The 14,619-nt window shown below is 46.9% G+C and overlaps 1 protein-coding gene across 1 annotated transcript in view; it reads left to right on the top strand.

The window, feature by feature from the left end:
* Positions 1 to 14,619, top strand: part of SPECC1L (sperm antigen with calponin homology and coiled-coil domains 1 like) — a 116,141-nt gene continuing 101,522 nt past the window's right edge. The window contains exon 1 of the mRNA XM_034791631.1: positions 1 to 176. The gene's annotated coding sequence lies outside the window, so the exon portion shown is untranslated. The remainder of the gene's footprint in view (positions 177 to 14,619) is intronic.

Here is a 14,619-nt window from a genome sequence, read left to right as displayed (position 1 = left end):
CCCCATCCTAGCTCGGCGCTTGCGCAGTGTAGTGGCTCTGGTGAGGGGAGGGGAGGGGAGGGGGAGTGACGACCGCCGTGACCACCCCTCCCTGCCCGGTCGCCGCTGTCGGGTCGCGGAGCGGCTTCCCCGGAGCCGGGCGTGTGACGAAGCGAGAGTGGAGGCGGCGCTGCCCGGTAAGGACCGAGCCCGGGAGCCGCCCGCTTTCCCGGAGGGGGCTCCGCGCCGCGCCGGCCACAGGCCCTGCCAGGCCCCGGGCAACTGACCCCTTCTCTGTCCCGCCCGCCGCTGCGCTGGGGCCCCTCCGCGACCTCCCTCTTCCCTGCTCCCCGCCCCGCCGCCTCGCAGCCTGCTCCCCGCTCCGGGAGCCCCCCGGCCGCCCCCCATCTTTGTCTCCTCGCTCCAGCATGTCCCCTCCCCCTCGGTCCGGGCCCAGCCCTCCCCCCAGGGCTGTCCGCCACCGTCGCGCTGACAGGCGCCAGCCAGGGCTCCAGCTGCCGCTGCCCGAGTTCCCTTCCTGCCGGCACCGGCACCAGCACCCCCTGGCCCGGCCTAGCCTCACTGCCCCTGCCCGCCTGTCATCCTCACCTGGCCCGGCAGACACGCGGCGAGCTCCCGCTGGGGCCGAGGGTGTCCCCACTGCCCGGGACAAGCATTCTGCACCGGGTAGGGCGTAAATAAACCATGCACCGACTATTGAACCCAGATAGCGCACCATAAAGCCGGGTTCTCTACCTGTGATAGTGCTTCTGTACACTGCCATGCCGGTCAAGGTGGTGAACTCTCCCCTTCCACTCTGTGCCCTCCTTCCTCCCCCTTAACGCTCTCTGGCTGCCCTCGCTATTTCCTTACTCCTTCCACCCGTCTCTTGTTTACTTTCTTTCCTCGAGATCTTTTCCCTGGCCCCTTACTCCTTTCCCCTTATCTGTTTCTTCTCCCTCCTGTCCTTACTGCTCTTACCTGTATCCCCCTTGCCCATGTACGACTCCTTTCCTTTCCATCTTCCCCGGCCTCTTCTGTACAGCTATTCCCAGGGGACCTGCTGCCTAACAGCATGTGGGCTCTAGAACACTTAACTCTCACATCACACTGTTAAAAAACAACAACAACAAAAGGGACATGAAATGAAAAAAGGTTCCTTAGTTATTAACAAAACAAAATCGACATACCCCATTGGCTACTTGTGACTTGATGGAAATAGTTATTACAGTTCTATTTAAATATTTTAATTAAGCAGCATTGTTTTCCCCAAGGTGTTGTTTTTCCCCCCAAAGAGGCAAAGTTAACTGAATATGTTTCCAAGAAGAGCAGTATGTCCTAATTCTACCCTATTTGTAGTGGGATTACTGTGTAATGAAGTGAAATCATCACTACCAGGACTCTAATTGTGTGTGTGTGTGTGGCTGCCTTTGCATATTTTTGCAGATGGGGATTCCTAAACTTTTCATGCTGTCTGGGCAACAAATATAGAGAGCAGCCTTACACACGCAAATGGCAAAGAACGTACACTCTAAAGCTCATGCTCACTGTATTCCCTACTCCCGCCACATTATCAGAGAAGAAATCAAGATGGTGGGGATTCAGCACCTGCTAAGCACACCGCACTGAACTCCCTTCTGCTTACCAAAAAGCCTGGAATAGGTTGTGGATGAAGCAATCTGTCTGTGCTGGTGGTTGAAATGGTTGGCACCCTCAAAGAGAACCTTTCTGCTAGAATGGAACTAATTATATTGTGAAGTGGTTTTACAGTGTGAATTTTGTGTGGACCGAGCCCGGGAACCACCCCCTTTCCCGGAGAGGGAAAAAGGCTAATGTAGTGCCCATCTTTTAAAAAAGGAAGGAGGAGGATCCAGGGAACTACAGGCCAGTCAGCCTCACCTCAGTCCCTGGAAAAATCATGGAGCAGGTCCTCAAGGAATCAATTATGAAGCACTTTGAGGAAAGGAAAGTGATCAGGAACAGTCAGCATGGATTCACCAAGGGGAAGTCATGCCTGACTAACCTAATTGCCTTCTACGATGAGATAACTGGCTCTGTGAATGAGGGGAAAGCAGTGAAAGTGTTATTCCTTGACTTTAGCAAAGTTTTTTATACGGTTTCCCACAGTTTAACTTGCTGGCAAGAATATAAGCATGGGCTGGAAGAATGGACTATAAGGTGGATAGAAAGCTGGCTAGATCATCTGGCTCAACGGGTAGTGATCAATGGCTCCATGTCTAGTTGGCAGCCGGTATTAAACGGAGTGCCCCAAGGATCAGTCCTGGGTCCGGTTTTGTTCAATATCTTCATTAATGACCTGGAGGCAGGGCCTGCGCTTCCACTAGGCGACCCTAGGCGGTTGCCTAGGGCGGCAGGATTTGGGGGGGGTGGCATTCCGCCATCCTCGGCGGAAATTCGGCGGCGGGGGGTCCTTCCGCTCTGGGTCTTCGGCGGAAATTCGGCAGCAGGTCCTTCACTGCTCTGGGATCCGCCGTTGAAGTGCCCCAAAGACGCGGAGCAGAAGGACCCCCTGCTGCCGAAGGCTCAGGAGCGCTGCTGCCTAGGGTGGCAAAAACCCTGGCGCCGCTCCTGTCTGGAGGATGGTGTGGATTGCACCCTCAGCAAGTTTGCAGATGACACTAAACTGAGAGGAGTGGTAGATAGGGTAGGGTAGGGATAGGATACAAAGGGACCTAGACAAATTAGAGGATTGGGCCAAAAGAAATCTGATGAGGTTCAACAAGGACAAGTGCAGAGTCCTGCACTTAGGAAGAAAGAATCCCATGCACTGCTATAGACTAGGGACAAAGTGGCTAGGCAGCAGTTCTGCAGAAAAGGACCTAGAGGTTACAGTGGACAAGAAGCTAGATATGAGTCAACAGTGTGCCCTTGTTGCCAAGAAGGCTAACAGCATTTTGGGCTGTATAAGTAGGAGCATTGCCAGCAGATCGAGGGAAGTGATCATTCCGCTCTATTCGGCATTGGTGAGGCCTCATCTGGAGTACTGTGTCCAGCTTTTGGCCCCACAGTACAGGAAGGATGTGGAAAAATTGGAAAGAGTCTAGCGGAGGGCAACAAAAATGATTAGGGGGCTGGAGCACGTGACTTATGAGGAGAGGCTGAGAGAACTGGGATTGTTTAGTCTGCAGAAGAAAAGAATGAGGTGGGATTTGATAGAACAAAGAGTAATGGTCTCAAGTTGCGGTGGGGGAGGTTTAGATTGGATATTAGGAAAAACTTTTTCACTAGGAGGGTGGTGAAGCACTGGAATGGGTTACCTGGGGAGGTGGTGGAATCTCCTTCCTTAGAGGTTTTTAAGGTCAGGCTTGACAAAGCCCTGTCTGGGATGATGTAGTTGGTGTTGGCCCTGCTTTGAGCAGGGGGTTTGACTAGATGGCCTCATGAGGTCCCTTCCAACCCTGATATTCTATGATTAGGGCTCTTGAACATTTTTCTCCCCATGGTTGGTAACACCAGTTCTTCCTCATCAAAGTAAACAACTTTGGGAGACATAGTATAGACTGGCTATTGCTGGTGTTAACACCATGTTGACTATAAAATAGTCCTGAAAGTGGCTTCCCCACCCTTGCTTGGGTTTTTTTGTTTTTGTTTTTGTTTTACCGTAGCAACATAAGGAGTATCAAGTCCGGTCATCATTGATTTTGTTGGAGGACCTTTGACGTGTCTTGGGGATACTTGTGAATACCGTAGGTGTTGTTTCTCTAACAAAGTTTTCCTTTTTTCCAAAAAATGAATTATTGTAGATGTTAATAGAAAAACCCAAACCAGTTTTAAGTAGTTTGCCTAAGAATCCCTCTCCCGCTCAGTTTTTACTCCCTTGGCTCTTGTAATGTCACCATTTTGTTATTTCTCCAGTCGCTTTAGTCAGCAGCCTGGGATTTGAATTTCTGTGTAAAACAGAGTTGCATTGGGGTGCATTATATTTAAATTAATGGATTTGGAATTATTATGAGACATGATTGCATGCAAATTTCCCAGTTCTGGTTATGCAAAAACCCAGCCTTTTGAAGCAAATGCCCTGAGAAAAGGGTTTTTGCTGATTACCTGTTACCAAAAGCTAAGATCAAAGGCCCAAGCTGCATAAAGAAATGCCTGATCTTCCCATCCTGTGTTCTGGTTTTGAATCTGAGACAGTTATGAACTTGTAACAATGGGAAAAACCCATCTGTGTGTTTTGAAGGACTGAAACCTACCAGAGCCAGGGGTTGCTGTTTGGGTGACCTCTGGTATGTATGTCTAAGGTTCTTTTATTGTTTTTAATGGTTCTCTGTAATGCATTAAGAATAAATGTGCTTGCTTATAAAGAGCTGTGTGATAACTTATATGTAGGGTCATGATGCTGTTAGCCTTTGGAAAGAAAGTAAAGTGCAGATTCTGGCCTGTATAGGCAGTCTGGCTTGCTGGGAACATCACAGTGTAGGCAGGGAACTGTGCAGACTGGAAATACCCAGGTCCGGAGGGAAAGAGACATGGGTCTCTAGCCAAGAGAGTTGATAGCTGGAGAGCCAGGAATCCAGAATGGGTGCCCTTGAGGGTCCATGGATGGGGAATACAGGTTCAGTTACCGTGAACTGTGATGCCAGGATCTTTAATTTTTCATGGATTGCTCTTTGAGTTGTATTCACCTGCCCTGGAATTTATCCCCACCACTCCAGTGTCAACTAGCCCAAATTTTGTAATCTTCTAGGCACTTTGTAAAAGACATCTTTTTGATAGGGTTTGAGGAGAGGGCTGAAGGGTGTGCTTCCCATAATGATGAAGGGTTGGAAATTAGTTTATGTATGTGCCTGGCAGGCCAAGTTCCTGTTGAAATGATTATTTTAGTTCTTCTGGAATTTCACTGTATTGTATAATGTGTTAGGGCACCTAGAGCATTTCATAGGTCTGGTCTCTGTTACCTTTTTAAGTTTAAATAAATAATAGTACTTGTAGGTGATCTGCTTTTTTGGCTGCTTTGTTTTCAAAAGGAGTTTTCTGGTTGCTTTTTACTTTTTAAAGCAAGGAATCCTTTACTATACTTCTGTTTAGAAATTCTGTTCTTTATTCGGCCTCTTGTTTGTACCTTTGGATTTTAACTAGCAAATATTGGCTCTAATCCTACAAATGCTTAAGCCAGGGTGTAACATTACTATTGTGAGTAAACCCATATGCTTCAATGGGAAAAAATCATGTGAATAATGTTAAGCATGTGCTTCAGTGTTTGTTTTTGATTACCCTAAAGATTTAATCTTTTTTAGTAATACACTTATAATGAAGAAGAAAAAGATAATTGGCTGTAGAGATTGAATGAGTTTGAGGCTATGATTATGTGTATAGTCACAAGGAAAGTGTACTTATTCTGCTTTGATCGACTAATTTAAATTAAAATTACTTGGGAATTCACCATTGGGAGTACTTATTATTTAATACAACTCGCAGGTGATGGTTGGCTGCTGCATCTGAGCAGACACTGCAAAGAATGTGGCGTCTAAACTTTTTACACGCACACAATTACATTCCTCTTCATAAGTAAGAGGACAATTGTGTTAATCATATTTATTCTCCTATGTGGTAACAATAGTTACTTTGATTTTTATCTTTGTACCTAATGTCAGAATACGTCAGAATTAATGTTGGTTATATACAAGAACTATGTTCCAAAGAAACCACAGGGCAAACTACCCAGAAATGAAACAGGGAAAGAAATGTTGTATGGGTGTAAATTACAGGATCAGATCCTAGGTTTGCTCACTGCATAGAAAACAGGGAAGATTCTAGGATGAGGCACTTCTAACATCTTGTTAGGTGCTGTAAAGAAATAGGATCTTCTAGGAAGAATATTTAGGTGAAGTACACCCATGTTCCTTACATACTTAATCTTTTAAACTTGGCTTCATTGCTAAGACTTAGACAAAATGTACATCTGTTTTCATACTGAATGTATGTCAATTTTGTAACTCTTCTTGCATCTTTTTGCAAAATTGCAGTCAAACTAGTGGACATCCTGGCATAAATTGGTGAGTGAGAGTGCATATAAATCAGCATGCACTCTTTTACTGTCCATTCCCTATAGTTGAAATGCTAGATTGTCGTATTTTGCTACATTCACATTTTTGATCTTGTTAAAAAACCCTAGACATCTGAATAACTATCAGAGGGGTAGCCGTGTTAGTCTGTATCCACAAAAACAACGAGGAGTCCGGTGTTAGTCTTTAACGTGTTACCGGACTTCTCGTTGTCTTTCTGAATAACTATGTATCTTGAAGCCAATTGAAATGGTTGTTGGTAATTTTGTAATTAGACATCAGTTATGTTAGTTTAATTTTCTTTGTGTTCCCTTTTTTAATCTAAAAGTTTACTTGACTTGGATCATTGCTTGAACCAATGTTCATTACAAATTAAGACATTATGTAATCAATATAACACAGAGACTGATGGTCTCTTCCTTAAACAATGAAAAGGAATTTATTTTTTCTTTCCTTTCTGCACTCTTGTACAGGGGAACTACTTTTTTGTCAGTGGAAAATAAACCTTTGGCTGCTTGAAAACAGTCTTGAAAAGACTTTTGGCCAAGAGTTTGAAATTCTTAGAACTCTTTGTTTAAATGTATAGGAAAGTTTCATTCTTAATTAAAAGCAGACATTGGTGTTGTCACATGGGGCATTCTTTAAAAACTGTGATATGGAATTTCCTCAGTATTTGGGGGGGGAATGGATGAGAGTCTTCAGCATATTTTCCTGTACAAAGGAGAATGCTAAAACTTTGGCAATCTTAAAATTAACAAGCCTTAACTGAAATAGAAATGTCTGTAAAAATGATCCAGTAAAGTTTGACGTTTCTAGGGTTAGAAGTAACTGGTTTTACTTTTTCTTGCATTACTAAGTTCCAATGATCTTCTTTCAGCAAGCAGTCCCTGAAGTTTGACAGCAGTTACTTTAACTGTGTATCCATCGAGCAGGAGAATTCTCTTACCTTTTGTTCTTACCCTCCCTTGCTCACTAGATATGGCTTTGCTTTTCCTAAACAAATATCCCTCTGTTTCTGTAATTCCCTACCTGTTGGACATCACAAAGTCATATGGTAAATATTGTCGTCATATAGAGGGATTTGTTAATGCAGTCCCTCAAGTTTTCTTTGGGAAAGCCCATGTGGTATGTTCTACTTTATGGGCATCATGGTCATGCTGTATTGCCACAAATTGATAGAACAAGTTTACTTGCTTGCTCTTCACTGTGATTTGAAGATGAAAAAAATAAGATGAGTTGACCTCTGTTTCTCCTCCTACCCAAAGAAAAAGCAAATAGAATTTTACAAAGCAGCTTTATGTCTTGGCTTGATGAGAGTGGGTAGAGACTTAAATATGGGTCTTGAAGATGGTGTATTCGCTTTATTATGGATTCAGCTGTTGGAAGCTATACCATCAAATTCCCTTTGGACCCTCTCATCTTAATGATGATGTAGCACTTAGACAAGATAAATATTAGATGGGGTGCACCTCTAGATTCTGTTATTCCTTTGCTCTTTTTGACAAAAATTAAGGTATTACAATTGGCTTAATTCTCTTATGTACATCTTCCACTGCTGCCCCATTCTCTCCTGCTTATCTAGTACATAATTAGCAGGGATGATTTTCTCAACTGTAAGGTCATCCTTTATTCTTTCCTGTGAGAAGGATGAGCCTCCTCTTGGGTTGAATAAAGTTTTAAAGGTGACCTTGCACTACTGCTGAAAAATGGAGGCATATATCATTATTCCACTTTACAAATGAAAACCAAAGCACAAAGAGATAGTGATTTGCCCAGGTTCTTAGAGAAACTCATAGCAGAGCTAGGAACAGAACCCTGTATTCTGCTGTAATAGTTTATATGTAATGATGGAATGCATCATGTCTCATATGATAGTGCCTATGAGAAAAATTACTTCAATATATATGCTTAATTACACTAACTCACTCAGGCCTACCCTCCTTTGTCCATTGCTTTGAATTTTACAGATGTGATAGTATAAAATATTAGGCTCATATTATAGAAAAGAGAATAGTCACTGAAAGGCTGACTGACTTGTCCTGTGGGATAGTACATTAGGCCTCTGCCTATAAGCCAAAAGACATGTTCTACTCCTTAGGCCTTGTCTACACTACGAGAGTAGTTCGATTTTACTTAAATCGAATATTTGGAATCGATATTGCAAAGTCGAACGTGTGTGTCCACACTAAGGACAGTAATTCGACTTTGTGAGTCCACACTAACGGGGAAAACGTCGACATTGGAAGCGGTGCACTGAGGGCAGCTATCCCACAGTTCCCGGAGTCCCCGCCGCCCATTGGAATTCTGGGTGGAGCCGCAAATGCCTTCTGGGTAAAAAAAAAAAGGGGCCAGGGTGCTTTTGGGTAACTGTCGTCATCCGTCCATCACTCCCGCCCTCCCTCCCTCCCTGAAAGCGCCGGCGGGAAATCATTTCGCGCACTTTTCAAGTCATTGACAGCGCGGACGCCACAGCACTGTGAGCATGGAGCCCGCTGCAACCATCGCTGCAGTTGTGGCCGCTCTCAACGCCTCGCAGCTTATCATACAGGTTGCCCTGAGGCAGATGCAGAAAAGTCAGGCGAGGAGGCTACGTCAACGCGGTGATGGCCTGAAGTCTGAGAGTAGCACAGACCTCTCAGAAAGCAGGGGACCCAGCGCCGAGGACATCACGGTGGCAATGGGTCATGTTGATGCTGTGAAACGGCGATTCTGGGCACGGGAAACAAGCACTGAGTGGTGGGACCGCATAGTGCTGCAGGTCTGGGATGAATCACAGTGGCTGCGAAACTTCCGCATGCGGAAGGGAACTTTCCTTGAACTTTGTGAGTTGCTGTCCCCTGCCCTGAAGCGCAATGACACCCGGATGCGACCAGCCCTGACTGTCCAGAAGCGAGTGGCCATAGCCCTCTGGAAGCTTGCAACGCCTGACAGCTACCGGTCAGTCGCGAGCCAGTTTGGGGTGGGCAAATCTACCGTGGGGGTTGTTGTGATGCAAGTAGCCAAGGCAATCGTTGATGTACTGCTGCCAAAGGTAGTGACCCTGGGAAACTTGGAGGCGATCATAGATGGCTTCGCAGCGATGGGATTCCCAAACTGCGGTGGGGCCATAGATGGAACTCACATCCCTATCCTGGCACCGGACCACCAGGCCAGCCAGTACATTAACAGAAAGGGCTACTTTTCCATGGTGCTGCAAGCACTGGTGGACCACAGGGGACGTTTTACCAACATCAATGTCGGATGGCCGGGCAAGGTTCATGACGCTCGTGTTTTCAGGAACTCTGGTCTGTTTAGACGGCTGCAGCAAGGTATTTACTTCCCGGACCACAAAATAACTGTTGGGGATGTGGAGATGCCTATAGTCATCCTCGGGGACCCAGCCTACCCGCTAATGCCCTGGCTCATGAAGCCCTATACAGGTGCCCTGGACACTGAAAAAGAACTCTTCAACTACCGGCTGAGCAAGTGCAGAATGGTGGTGGAGTGTGCTTTTGGACGTCTCAAGGGGAGATGGAGAAGCTTGCTGACTCGCTGTGATCTCAGCGAAACCAATATCCCCATTGTTATAGCAGCTTGCTGTGTGCTCCACAATCTCTGTGAGAGCAAGGGGGAGACCTTTATGGCGGGGTGGGAGGTTGAGGAAATTAGCCTGGCTGCTGATTACTCACAGCCAGACAGCCGGGCGATTAGAAGAGACCAGCGGGAAGCGCTGTGCATCCGGGAGGCTTTGAAAGCAAAGTTCCTGAGTGAGCAGGGTAACCTGTGACTTTCTAATTTTGTGTACAGAGAAGCCTTCACCCCACTTCCAACACACGTTTCAAAATAAAAATAGTTCTACTTTGTTAAAGCACACCGTTTTCTTTAATACTGTTTTCGCGGGAATTTTTTAAAACTGGGACGCAGACTGTGGTGCGGAGCGGGTGTAGTGTAGTCGCGCGAATGCAGCTTCTAAACTCAAGGACTGACAGGCTCCGCTGCGGTGGGATGGTTCTTTCAACGGAGCCTGTCACCCCTCCTGATACGGACTGTGTGTATGGGGGGTCTATGTGAGTTTGTGGCAGGGGTGGGACGGTTACAGATCCCCTGCTGTGTGGCTCTGTGATCCTGCCTAAGGACCGCCGCTTAAGATCTCTAACTGCCCTCCCCTGACACAAAGTCACAGAGCAACCCACCCCCCACCACATAACATGAAAAGAACCTCCCAGACTAACCAGGGTAAGTAGTCACTGCATCACTGCACTATGTATGTGCCCTGCTGCTGTGCCTGCCCCCGACTATGTACCCTGCCAAAGGTGACTGTCCTGTCCAATTACCAACCCCCTTTCCCCCCCCTCCTCCAAAAGAACATGATGGAAACAGTAGTTAACAGAAACATATTTTTTATTATCAACTACACATGGGACTGGGAAGTGAAACTTGGACGGGGGCTTGTGTCAGGCGGGAAGGAAAGAACTTGTCAAACTTTGGGGAATGAGAGCCTTCTGCTGCTCGAGCTCTCTGCAGGGGTGGAGTGAGAGTTAGCAGGGACTCTGCCGCCTCTCCTTCTGTGCACTTTGGGTGAAGGGAGTATGGGACTTGGTGGCGGGGGAGGGCGGTTAGAGATGGACTGCAGCGGGGCTCTGTCCTCCTGCCTCCGTTCCTGCAGAACATCCACAAGGCGCCGGAGCGTGTCCGTTTGCTCCCTCAGTAGTCCAAGCAGGGTTTGAGTCGCCTGCTGGTCTTCCTGACGCCACCTCTCCTCCCGATCCATGTTGGCTTGGTGCATTTGGGACAAGTTCTCCCGCCACTGGGTCTGCTGTGCTGCCTGTGCTCTGGAGCAGGCTATAAGCTCGGAGAACATGTCCTCCCGTGTCCTCTTCTTCTTATGCCTAATCCTCCCTAGCCTCTGGGAGTGTGATGACAGGCTAGGTTGTGAGACAGTCGCAGATGGGGCTGTGGGAATGGGAAAAAGGGAGTGAATTCCTCAGAAAGATAAATGTAGTTGTGAACAAAGAACATAGTCTTTCTCTGTGAACAGGACCATGCACAGCACCTATCACATGCGCACTCAGCACAAGGTCGAATTCTCGGCCTTCGCATTCAGTGTCTGGGGTTTTGCAGAGCACTTTTGAGAACCCTGTCAGGACAACGGAATTGCTCTTGCACGCAGACATGGTAAGCCGTAGATTCGTGGCAGCTTAAAACTTTAATATTAGCAATGGCCTCATTTCACATTGAAATCAATGTCGGTCCCTGCTGCCAGCAATCCGGCAAGCAGGAAGTCTGCTCCTGTCCCACACCCTCGCGGCTGTCCCCGGGAACGATCCCTTTCGGCTGACCCTCTCCCGCCTCCACCGCGTGGCTGCAAACCAGCGGTTACAGTTCTGTAAAGGAACGGTAAAGCAGTCCCAACACTAACATTCCCCTACCTCATTCAAAGCAGGTCATCATGAGCGACATCACCCTCATGAGGATCTCTGAGAGCGACAGACAGAGAATGCTCCGGGAAAGCCTTCAAAGACCAGGGCCGTATGCCGCCATGCTGTGCCAAGCAATGATTCCGGAGTACTTGCTAGTCTCGTGGCGCGGCAACGTGTCCTACTACGGAGGACCCAATAAGGCCGCTCTCCCCAAGAACCTAATGCAGCGGATTTCAAATTACCTGCAGGAGAGCTTCCTTGAGATGTCCCAGGAGGATTTCTGCTCCATCCCCGGACATATAGACCGCATCTTACTGTAGCTGCAGTAGCAGGGACTAAACAGTAGAGCGGCTTGGGCAGGACAATCATGCAAAACCGGACATTGCTAGATTTTTTTCAAATAGTTGCACTGCCCATAACTGAACCGTTAAGTTAATCAAACTAATCATGAGAAACCCATTTTTTAAATTGTTAATAATCATGTTCTGTTACAAATAAATGTTTAGATGTTTACAACACTTACTGGATGATCCTTCACCAGATTCTGTGTCCGGGGTAACGGCTGGGGAGGGTTGGTAGGGGATCTCTGTAAGGGTGATGAAGAGATCCTGGCTGTCGGGGAAATCAGCGTTGTGAGCGCTGTCGACTGCCTCGTCCTCCTCATCTCCTTCCTCATCTTCCCCGTCCGCTAACATGTCCGAGGATCCGGCCGTGGACACTATCCCATCCTCAGAGTCCACAGTCAGTGGTGGGGTAGTGGTGGCGGCCGCACCGAGGATGGAATGCAGTGCCTCGTAGAAACGGGATGTCTGGGGATGGGATCCGGAGCGTCCGTTTGCCTCTTTGGTCTTCTGGTAGCCTTGCCTCAGCTCCTTGATTTTCACGCGGCACTGCGTTACATCCCGGCTGTATCCTCTCTCTGCCATGTCTTTAGAGATCTTCTCATAGATCTTTGCATTCCGTCTTTTGGATCGCAGCTCGGAAAGCACGGACTCATCGCCCCACACAGCGATGAGATCCAAGACTTCCCGATCAGTCCATGCTGGGGCCCTCTTTCTATTCTGAGATTGCACTGCCATCAGTGCTGGAGAGCTCTGCATCGTTGCCAGTGCTGCTGAGCTCGCCACGATGTCCAGACAGGAAATGAGATTCAAACTGGCCAGACAGGAAAAGGAATTCAAATTCAAATTTTCCCGGGGCTTTTCCTGTGTGGCAGTTCAGAACATCCGAGCTCTTACTGCTGTCCAGAGCGTCAACAGAGTGGTGCACTGTGGGATAGCTCCTGGAGCTATTAGCGTCGATTTCCATCCACACCTAGCCTAATTCGACATGGCCATGTCGAATTTAGCGCTACTCCCCTCGTCGGGGAGGAGTACAGAAGTCGAATTAAAGAGACCTCTATGTCGAACTAAATACCTTCGCGGTGTGGACGGGTGCAGGGTTAATTCGATGTAACGGCGCTAACTTCGACATAAACGCCTAGTGTAGACCAGGCCTTAGTCTGATGCTTATTTCCTGTATACTCTTGGGAGCCTCTTACCCCATTTATAAAATTAGGATATTTTTATGAGCTGGATGAACCTTGTTATTTATTGGTTCTTAAAACCTTATTGAAGTTGATAAGTGTGAACTCGCCCTTCAATTAACTGTAAACATAAGCCCCACCTAGGACAAAAGATGTGTGTGAACCTGCCTAGGAGCTTTTGGGCTATCATTTTGGGTAGGTGTGTTTGGGAATGTGAGAGAACACACATACTGAGGTCACAGACAAGAACAGAGAGAGAGGCATAGGAAAAGAGACAAGGAAAAGCCAAGCAGAAGTATGGAAGACTCTAGGGAGAATGATTTTTGGGTCTGATGTTGGCTAAAGAGGCCTTGGGGGGCTGGTAATCTAAGAAACTGTTCTTGGTTGCTTCTGCATTCAGAGACCGAGGACTTTGAAATAGTCTTATATACAAGAACTGTACAAAGAAATACCTGGCTACCACCAATTTCTACACCTAACTGAAACATCCCCAGAGGCCCCAACTTTGACTAGCTGCTCAGGTCAAAATGGGTGTAACAATATTAATGCTTTACCAGGGTCTGAATATTAAATAGAAATATTTTATAGTTCTTAATAAATTCAGCAGTTGCCTGCCCTCTACAGGTTGGAGGAGTACAGAACACCGCATGGTATAGTACTGTACAAACATTCTTTAGCATGTCCTATGTCTGTTTCCTTCCACACAATCTGGAGGAGGTGGGAGATTTTTATGATATATAAAAGAGAATAGATTAGGTTGCAGGAAGAGTGATTTTTTTTTTTTTTTTTTAAGAAAATGAGAAGCTATCCATAGAAAAGGAGTGTTCAGGCCTTGTTGGAGGTGATTGTGTAGTGGTCTGAACATAGAGCTTGCTAAGGGGTTCCAAAGAGGATGGATCTAGGCTGTTCTTGGTGGTAACAGATGACAGAACAAGGAGTAATGGTCTCAAGTTGCAGTGGGGGTGGTTTAGGTTGGATATTAGGAAAAACTTTTTCACTAGGAGAGTGGTGAAGCACTGGAATGAGTTACCTAGGGAGGTGGTGGAATCTCCTTCCTTAGAGGTTTTTAAGGTCAGGCTTGACAAAGCCCTGTCTGGGATGATTTAGTTGGGGATTGGTCCTGCTTTGAGCAGGGGGTTGGACTAGATGACCTCCTGAGGTCCCTTCCAACCCTGATATTCTATGATTCTAAATATTTACTCTCAATGAATCAGTCAATAAAGATATGCTTTATGGGGATGCAAACTAAGCCCAGGAAGGGTTTACTTGCATTCTCAAGTTAGACACAGCAAGTTCCAGGCTGTTTACTTTGTAGATTTTTCAGATCAGGCTTTAAAATATGAAAGTCTGTTTGCTGTTTGTGAAGCATTCTGCAAGAATGGGGATTTGCTTTTGTCATTTCATGAAACTTTTCCTCTCCAACTGTTGTGCAGTATTCTGTGTCAGTTGCTTCTACTCCTAGAGTTTCATTGTACTGTAGCAGTTAGGGTTACCATACGTCCTCTTTTTCCCGGACATGTCCGGCTTTTCGGCAGTCAAACCCCCGTCCGGGGGGAATTGCCAAAAAGCGGAACATGTCCGGGAAAATGGCGGCTCTGTTTAAGAGCCCGGCTGCCTGAACGCTACCGGCTTCGGGCAGCCCCGTGCCTGGAGACCCTGCGCCGCCGGAGCCCGGGAGGGGAAGTGCCCG

Source organism: Trachemys scripta, chromosome 15 (assembly GCF_013100865.1).
Source record: "Trachemys scripta elegans isolate TJP31775 chromosome 15, CAS_Tse_1.0, whole genome shotgun sequence".
Taxonomy (NCBI): Eukaryota; Metazoa; Chordata; order Testudines; family Emydidae; genus Trachemys; species Trachemys scripta.
This window is presented reverse-complemented; position numbering and strand designations above follow the sequence as displayed.